At 37.8% G+C, this 12,603-nt stretch overlaps 1 protein-coding gene across 6 annotated transcripts in view; it reads left to right on the top strand.

Moving 5' to 3' along the window:
- Positions 1-12,603, top strand: part of Ae2 (anion exchange protein Ae2) — an 834,322-nt gene that overhangs the window by 669,077 nt on the left and 152,642 nt on the right. The gene's annotated exons all lie outside the window — the stretch shown is intronic.

Below are 12,603 nucleotides of genomic sequence, written 5' to 3'. Positions count from 1 at the left end.
TTTATTTATTTTTTGCATAATATGGAAACCCTGCTCTAAAGACCACATGGGGAACTTTTTCAAGATGCTTTAATCTTCCATTCAATGGTCTTAAATTGGCAGGGAAATTCATTTCCCCCCTAAAGACAATCACAATCCTCCATGCCCATGATAGAATTTGAACCTACATCATGCTAGTTGGAGTGTGGGTATACTAACTGCTTGGTATTCTGGCAAGCAGACCTGGTTTGCAAGTATCAGTGATGAATAGTATTTCATTTTCATATCTTTGATCTGAAAATAATTATTAATTATAATAATTACAATTGTGGTTAAAATAATTATTTATTATCATTAAACAATTTTTGTGTTATGTGTATTACAGATGTTTATTAATTTGTATCACAAGTTCCACAAAAATTACACATTATTAATGTGTCCACACGAGACAAATCTTTAGCAGATCAGTGCCACGTCTTGGTAAGTAGTTGAGGAAAAAGAGGAACCTGATGCTTTGCAGTCCTTTTGCAAAACAGTATGAGAAAGGCCATCAAAAAGAACAGAGGTGCTTTTTGATGGAATGAAAAAAAGAAAAATAAGTTAAATTGGTAAGTTTCAAGCTGAACTGTATATGGATGTCGACTAGCAGTTGGTCATGTTTTTGAAGTCTTCAAGGATACATGCATCACCATGGAAGGAGTGCTGGTGGCTAATTTGGCAGAACAATACCCACGAAATTATTATGAATTAACACATGCTGAGGTGTGTTTTTTTACTCGGGAACCCACTTGACAGTATGTTTATGTTCCTTTACATCAGATAGGCAGGTTTTCACAAAGTTTATATGGCATGTTAGTTGATTTTTTTTTTTTTTTGATAGAATTATATTTGTAAAATTAGCATTTGTGAACTGATCTAATGATATAGAAAAATCTGGAATGCAATTTAAATTAATTTCAAGTTACATGCACACACATGCATATACATCTTTATTTGCTTTACATAAATCCTAGGATATAAACTGAGATCTCGAAGTATTTAGTGTTTCCCATATTTTGGGAAGTTTTATTATTACATGACACCTCCAAGGAGTCCAATGATTCATCAGGGCAGGGCACCTACTCTACAACTGTCTCTAACTACAGCTACACCAAGCCATCTACCGTCCACCACCATCACCACTAGCATTTGCAAAGAAAATCTACAGCAGGATTATATCACTGTATAATCCTGCTGTAGGCATGGATCACAAACATCCATGCCTACAGCAGGATTCGAACCCGCAGCCTTTTTGGCTAGAGAACAGATACACTAACCACTCAGCCAGCTAGGCCAGGACATCACTTGACTGTAGGTTTATGTTCCTTTACATCAGAGAGGCAGGTTTTATGCAACCATATTTATTCAAATTAGGCTGATTTTGAAGAGCAGCAGCAGATTCTAAAAACAGTCTTTCCATTTTAAATTTACTGTGATGGAGCATGATGGTTCTTTTTACAGTTGATTTTAGTGAGCCGTATCTAAAGCATGGTCTGCAAGGCCAGATTGACCATGGTTATGACTGCAGGTGTATTTTTTGTTCTTCTATGCAGATGGCAGCTGATCTTCCTGTCTGTCCATAGTCGGCTAACTTGCAGGAACATGGAACTCTGTATATTCTAAGTTTTAAAAGAGGTATACCGTGAGTAGACATATCGATACAAAATTAATAACGGAAAAAACTCACGTACAAAGATTATTTAATAGTATTTAATAGAGGTAATGTGGCCACCTTGTCTTCTGATTCTGTGACCAGTTCCAATACCCTCACAGCCCTTAGTCCCCTCCATCACATACTGCCACAAGTAATTATCTCTCAGTAGGTGTACAAATTCCATTTCCTTGCTGCTACATGATCTTTCTTCCTTCCAGTCTATAACCCCTATAGTTGAAGTCCCCAATAATAATTACTCGACCTGTACTCATTATAATAATTTGCCAATTGTCTTCCGTATCATCCATGGATCTCCCTGGCCTACAGCAACAAATAACTGTATATTTTGTCTTACTGGTTGTGATCTCACACCAGATTGCTTCAAATGAACAGCCATCCTCTCATTTATATCCTATTCTTTTTGGCTGCAATTTATTCTGTCATCAGCAGTACCCATCCCCCAATCTCTGTCTTCCCTGAAAATATTAAACCCTTCACATTCTATCTCTGTATCTACATCATCTGCTGTTGACCAAGTCTTACTAATGCCTATAACTTTTGGCAAGATTGCACTAACCTATGCCAAAAACTCCCTTGAGGTCTCCAACAACCTTTACTTCCTGAATTGACTATCCTGTTCACTAATGCTTGAGAGACTAAATTCTGCACTTTGTCATTCTCACATTCACACAAACTCACCTGCTTCCTCCCTAATTTCTTAAATTTTCCTGAATTTGCATTTCAGCATGCTCATTGAACAAAGTTCTCTCTCTCTCTAGACACCTAACACCAAAACCATTTTGATGCAGTCCATCAGCATTATAGAAATCCTTCTTTCTGTCAAGTACAGACCACAGTTCCACAAATCCTACATCATTCTTTCTTCACAATCTACATATTGATTCATTAGCTACCAACACCCTCCTCCTAAGTTTGCCTCCATCATAGCATAGCCGGAGACTTACAGACTTCACCTTCTTGCTCTTCAGTTTTGTCTCCTCTAACAACTCCTTTACATCCTCCTTCATACAATACTTCTTGCCTCTGAAGTCATTTGTGTCAACCAAGACAATTAGTTCCTTCGCTTCTTTTTTTGCATCCAAATGGTATGACTAATATTGTGAACTTTTCACCAGGGAAACATGACTTTGTCACACTGTCATTAAGTACTCCCCTAATCTTTGAATCTCCATACATCATTTTCTTCTTAATTTCTTTTTCTTGTTTGCTCACTTGGCATTTATCATTACTTTGGATTACCTGCTTCTTTCTCTTCTCAGCCCTGCTAATCTCTTGTGACTTCTGCAATTTTTGAATTTCACACCTTGTCTGCGAAGGATAGCATTCAAGTATGCTATTTCTTTATGTTCATTTTATTCTCCTCTATTTCCATAGCTGCACATTCAACATTAATTCTGACATTATCCATCCTACCAATAATTCTGTCCACTCCATTAACAGTTGCTGCATTCTTGTCACCTAATAGTCACTCCCTTTTGAAATTACTTTTGAAATTAATGACGCTTAAAAAGTTCATGTATCTCTCTTTTAAAGAATATTCTCTCTGTCTTCCATTTCTAACTTTTCTTCTAATTTCTGTTCAGTCTTCATATACTTGAAGACACAGAAACTACACAGTTCTTCTGCTGTGTACCTTTCCTACTTCCTAACAACCAAATACTTAGTAATGTTCAGTAGCATTCTTTTCACTTCTGTGCATGCTCAGGAATTATTATCATTATTATTATTATTCAGGCCTTCATGGAGTCAAAAGACTCATCGTGGGAGGTCCTTCCTAAGAACATAAAGTCTATCACACCACTCCTTAAACTCATCGACCGTTCTTGCTCTCACCACTCCATCAGGCATTGCATTCCACGGTTCAACCACTCCTCACCCTCTTGCTCACAGTTTCCTTTCGTAACTTCCAGGGATGGCCTCTTGTCATCACTCCTTCCCACTGTTCAACCAAGCGAAAGAACTCCCCAGTGTCAACCCTGTAACCACCTCTCAACAGTTTAAAAGTCTCAATCACATCACCTCTCCTTCTTCTATCCACCAAACTCTGCAGTCCACATTCCCTCAGCCGATCCTCATAACTATCCTTGTACAGTCCTGAAACCATCTTTGTCATCCGTCTTTGTATCCTTTCCACAGTTAATTTATTCCCTTCAAATCCTGGGGACCAAATCTGAGAACAATACTCCAAGTGTGGTCTGATCAGGGTCTTATACAATGGAATGATAACTGTTTTATCTCTGCAGGTCAGTGTCCTTCTCATTATTGCAGCAATCCTCTGTGTTACCTTCACTACCTTTGCAATATGTCCACAAAATTTCAGGTTTCTATCAATCATCAACCCCAGATCTCTTGTCTCCCCTACTTCCTCCAGTATAACTCCTCCCATAGAGTATGCAGTCCCATCAATGTTTCCTAAACCTCAAAACCTTACATTTTGCTGCATTAAACCGAGACCCCCATTCATTTGCCTATCTATCTAGCTTATTCAAATCCTCTTGCAGGGCTACCACATCTGCACTATTACTAATAATCCTTCCCAGCTTCGCATCATCCTCAAACAACTGAATATCCCCTTGGAATCCACTGGCAGTGTCATTGATATAAAGGTTAAACAATATAGGTCCTAGTACTGAGCCCTGTGGGACCCCACTTGCCACCCTCTGCCTCCTTGAAACTGCTCCACCATACACAACTCTCTGATACCTATCAGACAACCAATCCTGAATCCAGTTGACCAATCTGACATCCAGACCCATGTGCTGCAACTTAAATATCAGCTTATCATGTGGCACCCTGTCAAATGCCTTCGCTAAGTCTAAGAAAATTGCAGTATATGCCTTTCCCTCAACAACTGCCTTCCTTTCTAACTCTATTATAAAAGGCTAGCATATTGCTAAAACAAGAGCACCCTTTCACAAATCAATGTTGACTCTCACAGATAACATTACCCTCATCTGCCCAATGCTGTATACGGTCCCTCACTACTTTCTCCAAGATCTTAATAACTACTGATGACACACAAACTGGTCTATAATTAGACACTTCCAGTCTGCTACCGCCATTATGCAATAGCACTATCTTACCTTCCTTCCATTCCCTGGTCACCTTTGCCGAAGCCAGACTTTCATTGAAAAGCCAGGTTAAAGGCACTGTCAGTTCCCTAGCACATTCTCTCAAAACTCATGGTGAAATACCATCCAGTCCCACAGCTTTACTGACATCCAGAGTGCTCAGTATCTGAAACACACTCTCCTCCTGTACCTCTAAACCTCGAACCAGCCCTATCCCTCTAGCATTAAAAATGACATCTCTAGGATGAAATACTCCAATAAAGTGTTCATTGAACAATTACACAATGTCCTCTGCATCAGTCACTCAATTCCCATTTTTATCCCACGATATCATTCTTCCACAGTCATTTCTCCTCCTACTGGCCACACAGCTAAAAAATTCCCTAGGATTTTCTTTTGATCTTAGGGCCAATCTCCTCTCATATTCCAGTTTCGCTTTCCTTACCACACTAGTCACTCTTCTGGCCTGTGTCTTATATTCTTCATGCATCTTCTCTTCACCTGTCTCCTTATATCTCTTCCATAGCCTCTTTTTCGCATGCAATTCCTGTTTAATATTGTTTGTCATCCACTTTACTCCAAATTGAGTCCTCTTCTTCACTCGTGGTATACAACTTACCATTGCTGCTAACAAATATTCTTTCATAATTTCCCACGCACTAATGATATCCCGGCCTTCCAATTCCTCCCTCCATGAAACTTCCCGAAGTTGTCGTCTAAGACTCTTATAATCACCTGCATTATAATTCCACATAAGTTCCCATCTCTTTGATACTGCTGCATGTCTATTCATTTTCCAAGTGAAAACAATATGGTCACTCTCTCCAACTGGTGGGAGAGATGTCAACTCAGTTATTATCACCTCTTCTGATGCTATAACCAAATCCAAAACTCTTGAACCTCTTGTTCCCTCTGTTACATGTTGCATAAGATATTTGTCCCTCAAGAATTCTAGAAATTCCATTCCCCTATTGCTACATGCATCTTCCTCTCTCCAATTTATACTACTGTAGTTAAAATCTCCCATAACAATCATTCTTCTTGCACTTGCGAAACTTAGCTATCTAAACATCTCCTGGTCCCCATCCTCTGTGCTCCTGGGTCTGTAGCAACACTGCACTAAATATCCTGTCTTGCCTACCTCTACCTCACACCATAAGCTCTCAAAATCATTTGTCTCACTTCCTTCCAAAGCCTCCACTCTAAAAGGACATAGATCATCACTTATCATAAGCAGTACCCCACCACCATGCTTTCCCCTCCTATCCTGATGAAAAATGCTATACCCAGCAACTTCTATTCCTGTTATGATATCCCCTTCTGTCAACCATGTCTCAGTGATCCCAATAATTTTTGGCCAGGCTGATGCTATCTGCGCCACCAATTCCTCTCCCTTATTCCAGATACTCCTGGCATTAGTATAAAGCATATAAATGCCATTGTTTCTATACCCAGCATTATCCCTTCTAGACTCCACTGGGCTCAGTGTTACCTGACATCGTCTCCCTTCTCCCAAGTATCCATTCCCACAAGAGGCCATCCCTGCTATCATCCTCCCTGGGACACACTGACTCGTTCAGAACAGCAATCTCTCCAGATGCCTACGTCCTTTCTCATTCAAATGTAAACAGTCTCTCGCATACAATTCCTCTCTTTCCTGAAACGCACTCCAAGCATCCACATATACCAATCCTCTCTTGCCACACATTCTCGCTATTATGCCATTCAATATCACCGCTCTTCTGCTCAGCTCATCATTATCATACCTAGACAACACGCACACTATTTTTCCTCTCTCTGTCTTCTTCCATACAGCCTCAAGCAAAAATCTCATATCTCTCGCTGCCCGTCTTACATTAACACTCAAGTCATTTGTTCCTACCATCACAATCTTCTCGTCCACCCTTTCACCTCTCTTAATTGCCATAGCCACCCTTTCTATTGTTCCTCCTGGCAAACACTCCTCACGCATCCTATCTTGAACACCACGGATCATTGAGTTATCATACATTATACCTCTTACCATTTCCTCTCTCCTATTGTTTCCATTCTCTCCTCTTCTTTCATTCCCATTGGTCTCTCTCATTCCCTCTCCTCTACTGCTATTCTCTCTTCTAGCATTCCCATACCTCTCTCTCCTACTGTTTCCATTCTCTCCTCTTCTAGCACTTCCATATCTCTCTCTCATTCCGTCTCTCCTGCTGTTTTCATCCTCTCTTCTTCTAGCATTCCCATACCTCTCTCTCATTCCATCTCTTCTACCGTTTCCATTCTCTCCTCTTCTAGCACTTCCATATCTCTCTCTCATTCCGTCTCTCCTACTGTTTCGTCTGCTAGCATTCCCATACCTCTCTCTCATTCCCTCTCTTCTACTGTTTCCATTCTCTCCTCTTCTAGCACCCCCATACCTCTCACTCATACTCCCAAAATTCTCTCTCTCCCTTGCTCTGAATCGCCTTGCATTTATCTCTTCCATTCTCCTAATCTTATCTTTCATACTTCTGCTCTCATTCACAAGACATTCCACCTCCTCTTTCAGCTCATCTCTTTCCCTCTGCAGGTCAGTCACTCTTAATCTAAATTCACTCTCCCAAACAAAACCATCTCCTAAACTTTCACAGTCACTGACACCTTCCACACTATCAACTATTATTTTCTCATTCATATATATCTTTTTTTCATTCTCTCCTATCACACTACTTGTCTTCCTACATTCATTCCCAGTTCCTGGAGCAACAAGGTCGGATATCAATATTTCTAATGCACTTATTTCCTCCCACTGCCTGCGCACATACGCTCTCTTTCACAAGGCACATATCGAATTCCCGAGACACATACATGCCGCAAGTACTGCATGCCACAAAGTCCCTTATGATATTGCTTAGAATAGAGTTCTTAAATGGTGGAGGACTTGGCAATATGCCACTTTCGACTGCAGCTGAATCCGCCATCATTCCTTACTGCCAAGTAGCATAATCTTTAATAATTATTCAATTAATAAATTCCGTTAAATAAATAAGAAAAAAAAAAGTACAAACAATTTCAAGCAAAACAAAACATTTAAGTGCACTAAATATAATTAAATAAAATGAAATATAACTAAATACATTAATGAAAACTTAGCTTCATTTAGTCTTCCACTGTTATGCATTCGATTCCGATGGTAACCAAAATATATTATATCGCGACAGCAACTCGCTTCCAAAAAACAACCACTGAAGTACACTCGTATTCAGAGAAATAATTTAGCACTCAAAAACGGGGAAAAAAACAGACTATTCACCGATTAAAAATCACTTTCTTCTGCTCAGCTCAAATTCACCGCCACGTCCAATACAACAGATTAACTTCCATTTCAGTCTGCCATTGTGAACTGCCATTACTGTTTTCAGCAGTATTCTTGAAACTGCAATAAACTTCTTTTCATCGTGCAGGAAAGTTAATTGGTATTTGTGCAGAATAGAATTTGTGTCCCCTACAAATTTTGAAAAATAATGTTGCAAAACATTTTGCTCGCAACGTATGCAAGGAAATATATTTCAACAACTTCTTTTATAAAATTCCTTATAACTTCTTAACTTTAATTCATTTTTATATTTTTAATTTGTGAGATATCTTCATTTTAATACAGCTATCCTACAGAGTGATGCCAGTAAAAAGAAACAGCGAAAAGAAATAACATTGGGAACACAGTATGGCGTCATAAGTAAACATGTGGCTGGAATGACTGTTAAAGATCTTTGTATGAAATATAAGCACTTAACTTTATTTACTATTTTAAAAAAATATTCAAGGAAGTTAAAAATGCACAATCTCTGTCTGCATGGTTACATACTGAAAAAGTTGATAGCATTACTCTTCTAATAGAGAAACTTTTAACATTTTGGATAAGTATCAAGCACAGTGATTGAATATGCCCATTACCTAGACTACTATTCATGCAAAAACTTAATCCATGTACTAACAAAATTCGATCATAGCCTACGAGGAAATCCACACAATCCATGCAAGAGCATTTCTCAAAGTGTGGACCACAGACTACACTTCGAGAAATGCTCTTCTAAAATATCCTGAAACAAATATATTCTTTTCTCTTGCCCTCAATGCAGGTTTGGTTATAATTGAAAAACCCATCAGAATATGTGGCACATCCACCAGTATGCAAACAGAATGGCTGATAGGAAACATCTCATATGGCCACGAGGTCGTGGTCTGTCCAATGTGAACGTTGCTGCATCATCTATCATACCAGAATAATCAGTCACTTTCATGTTATACCTTAATGGAATAATTTACAGCACAAAGAGAAATAATTAAACAACAAGTTTAATGGATTTCAATATTTCATCTTAGTCACAGAGACATCATCAGGAATACAATGTTAAAAGTGGAAGAAATGAGATAGAATAAATAAAGACTAAACTCCTGAGTTTTGAAAACAGTTCAGAGATTATATTTTTTCCAAGTTCTGACTATTTTTATGGAAGTGTCCCAGATATAGGGAATAGTAATGGCTCTACTAGTGTCCATATGTTGAGAGGGATGGGGGGAAGGTGGAAGGGACAGACCTTTCAAACCTTATTTGAAGCTGGCTTCCCTTCTCTGCTCTTCTAAGGATCTGCTTCCTTCCCTCATTCCAGGTGTTTACATAGTTTCTTGTTCTTACAAGCTATCATATTATGTTCAGACTGGGAGATCTACTTTCACCTAGAAGAACAAAAAATACATCCATCACCACAACTATGGTCAATCAGGTCTAGCAGACCATGCCTTGGATACCATACACAGAATTAGATTGAAGAAAATTACCATGGTGCATTGCAGCAAATACAAATCTGAAAGACTTGAAAGAATCTGCAACAGACTTAAAAAACCAGCCTAATCTTAACAAATATGGTTGTATTAAACTTCACAAAATTTAGGAAACTTTAATTCTTAGGCCTGCCACCCACCATCTAAGGCAGGCTATACAACAGCACCCATAGAGGGTACCCTCATAGGACTTTAATCTATATTTATTCTATCTCATTTCTCCCACTTATTGTGTCTTATTTGTTTTGTGTGTGTTATTACAATTTTAACATTATATTCCCGATGATGTCTCTGTTACTGAGATGAAATATTGAAATCGATTAAATTGTTGTTTAATTGCGTGGATAGGCTTATGTGTTTGTCACTCATTGAATTGGATTTAAATGGTATTGATGCGAACAGAGATTGATAAGAAATTAACTATTTATTAACTTAATAGCTAATATTTCGCTGGTATTATATCGAGCATCTTCAGAGCACACAAACAAAGTTTGTTACAAATGCGAGACAACCACAATCCGGTGTAACAGTGGGGCTAGTATAAGTAATTGCAGTGTGCAACACGACTAAAGTCCTAATACGGCGCCACCTAAATTTTTAAAAAAAAGTTGTTTCAATAATTAAAGAAGAAATTTTTTTTTTAAACTTAGATGGCACCGTATTAGGACTTTAGTCTTGTGTTGCATGCTGCAATTACTTATACTAGCCCCACTGTTACACCGGATTGTGGTTGTCTCGCATTTGTAATAAACTTTGTGTGCTCTGAAGATGCTCGATATAATACCAGCGAAATATTAGCTATTAAGTTAATAAATACTTAATTTCTTATCAATCTCTGTTCGCATCAATACCATTTAAATCCAATTCAACATGTTGTTTAATTATTTTTCTTGTGCTGTAAATTATTTCCTTTTTTATTGTCCTGATGAATGTAAATCAGGACCTAAACCTAAATACTCATTTACTAATTGGTCACTTTTAGTACTTGGGCAAAGGATCCTGTTTGAGAAATATATTAGTCTCCATTACATTGAAGTGTCACTGTCGATGAGGGATATAGAAGATGCGAGATTAATCTCATTGGTAAATTTTAAGATGGGGTCCTGAAGCCTACAGAACCCATCTTTAGCCTTCAGATGGGTTCTCTTATCTGTAGAGAGAGAGAGAGAGAGAGATGAAGTAGTACAGAATTAATTCTTGGTTATAAGTTCATAAATGACAGATATTTATTAGACTGAAGGTCATCTTACCAGTATGTCAGTTGTGGCGGTTTATTATGCACTCCACACAGAAGGGCCTGATGAAGAGAGTAAGCTCTCTTCACCTGGTTGTTTTTGGATGTAGACTGTCTTTGGCTTGCCTATCTACTAGATTTCAATGCAAAATTGGGAAAGAGTATGACAGTTAAGCTCTACCTAGTTTGGTAGAGCTTAGCTGTCTTGGTTTGGTCTAGGGATGTATAACACCCATGACAAAAGGCTGTTGGAATTTCCTCATGCTAACAGATTTCATTTATTACTAATATTTTCCTTCGTGCTTACACGGCGATCAGAATACATTATGAAATATTATGGAGACAACTACCGTGGTAGAGCAAAACTTTAGTTTAATATAGACCAAAATGAACACTCGACGTTTCGACCTTCATATCAAGGTCATCATCTGGAGCATACACATATATACAAAAAAAAAAAAAAGCAGCACTACAATCTACATGATTTGCTAAAGTAACTGACCAACCATTATAACAATGACTGGCCTGACCTCTGGTGAAAAAGAACACAAAAGACACATTACATACAACAATTTTGGTGAAGCAGGCTTCTCAGATCATGCTCTCAACACCCTACAACAAATTGATTGGAAAGGTACCTGCTCGTTACATCATACAAAAACCTGGTATGAACGAAAATTTAAAGAAACCTGTGAAATTCTGATTAACCACCCTAACTCAACAATAATGGTGGCATAAAGATTCCAAAAATTTGGATGGCACATATTCAGCCTACTTAGTTTCCAGCATATCCTAACTTTAGGACGTTAAGCAATTTTCAGCTTTTATTGGAAACTATTCCATACCTGTTGGTTGGAATTCATATGTATACTTACATAGTTTTAAGCCTATCCTACCTTAAAGGAACATCTGAACAAATAGCAAGGACCCTTCACAGATATAATTTGTATGCCCTAGCCTAGAAATTGTCATTTTTCTTACTACCTATCAAAGAGGCATTATCACCTCTATCCTTGCTTGGTGTTTATCAAGTACTCTGTTCTTGTCATCTTGCTACTTCGGAATCCAAGAACATCAAGATTACTTAATATTTTTGGAATCTGAAGGTTCAGGTTTTGCTTCTCATTGCTGTTGACACTAGAAATAGTTCACTGGAACCATATCAAGATGCTACACTACAGTAGGTTCAAATTTGATCATCCATTTTTCTAATCATGTGAAGTCCTACACTACCATCCAAATCTTAATCGGATAGATTGTATGTGCCTATCTCTAAGTTAGTGTTTCCTCCTAATTATACAGCTGCAACTGAGACATGTGATATGCCTGCTGTATGACTGGCTCTTGTATTCAGAATTTAAATATCGTTACCCATTCTTCTGCCTTTTCTGTGAATGAAGCTCATAACATATTGAGTGAAATATATAGGAGTAATAAATTCTATTTAGTTTTACTTACTTGTGTTATTTAAAAAATTATACAGTAATTATTTGAATGGCGAATTGGTTATTTCCATCAGCAGTCATGATGAGTTTTATTTTGTTTAATAAACAGAAGGAAATCAGTAGAACAGATAAAGTGAGCTTATTGTTCAGTTGATTTCCTTCTGATGGAAGAAATAACCAAAATAAAAAGCATCATGGATATAACCTGCACTCTATTCAGAGAATTATCATAGGTTGTCCTGTTTTGAATACCATCAAGTAGTTTAAGGAATTTTTATTGCACTATTCAAAATGTAAGAATTATGCTGATTCAGGATTTATATTAGCATTTATACATTGTTATTCCAT

Source organism: Typopeltis vanoorti, chromosome 15, assembly GCF_054136105.1.
Source record: "Typopeltis vanoorti isolate ZY-2024b chromosome 15, IOZ_Tvanoo_1.0, whole genome shotgun sequence".
NCBI lineage: Eukaryota > Metazoa > Arthropoda > Arachnida > Uropygi > Thelyphonidae > Typopeltis > Typopeltis vanoorti.
The sequence above is the reverse complement of the archived record's forward strand: the minus strand, read 5'-3'. Positions and strand labels throughout refer to the sequence as shown.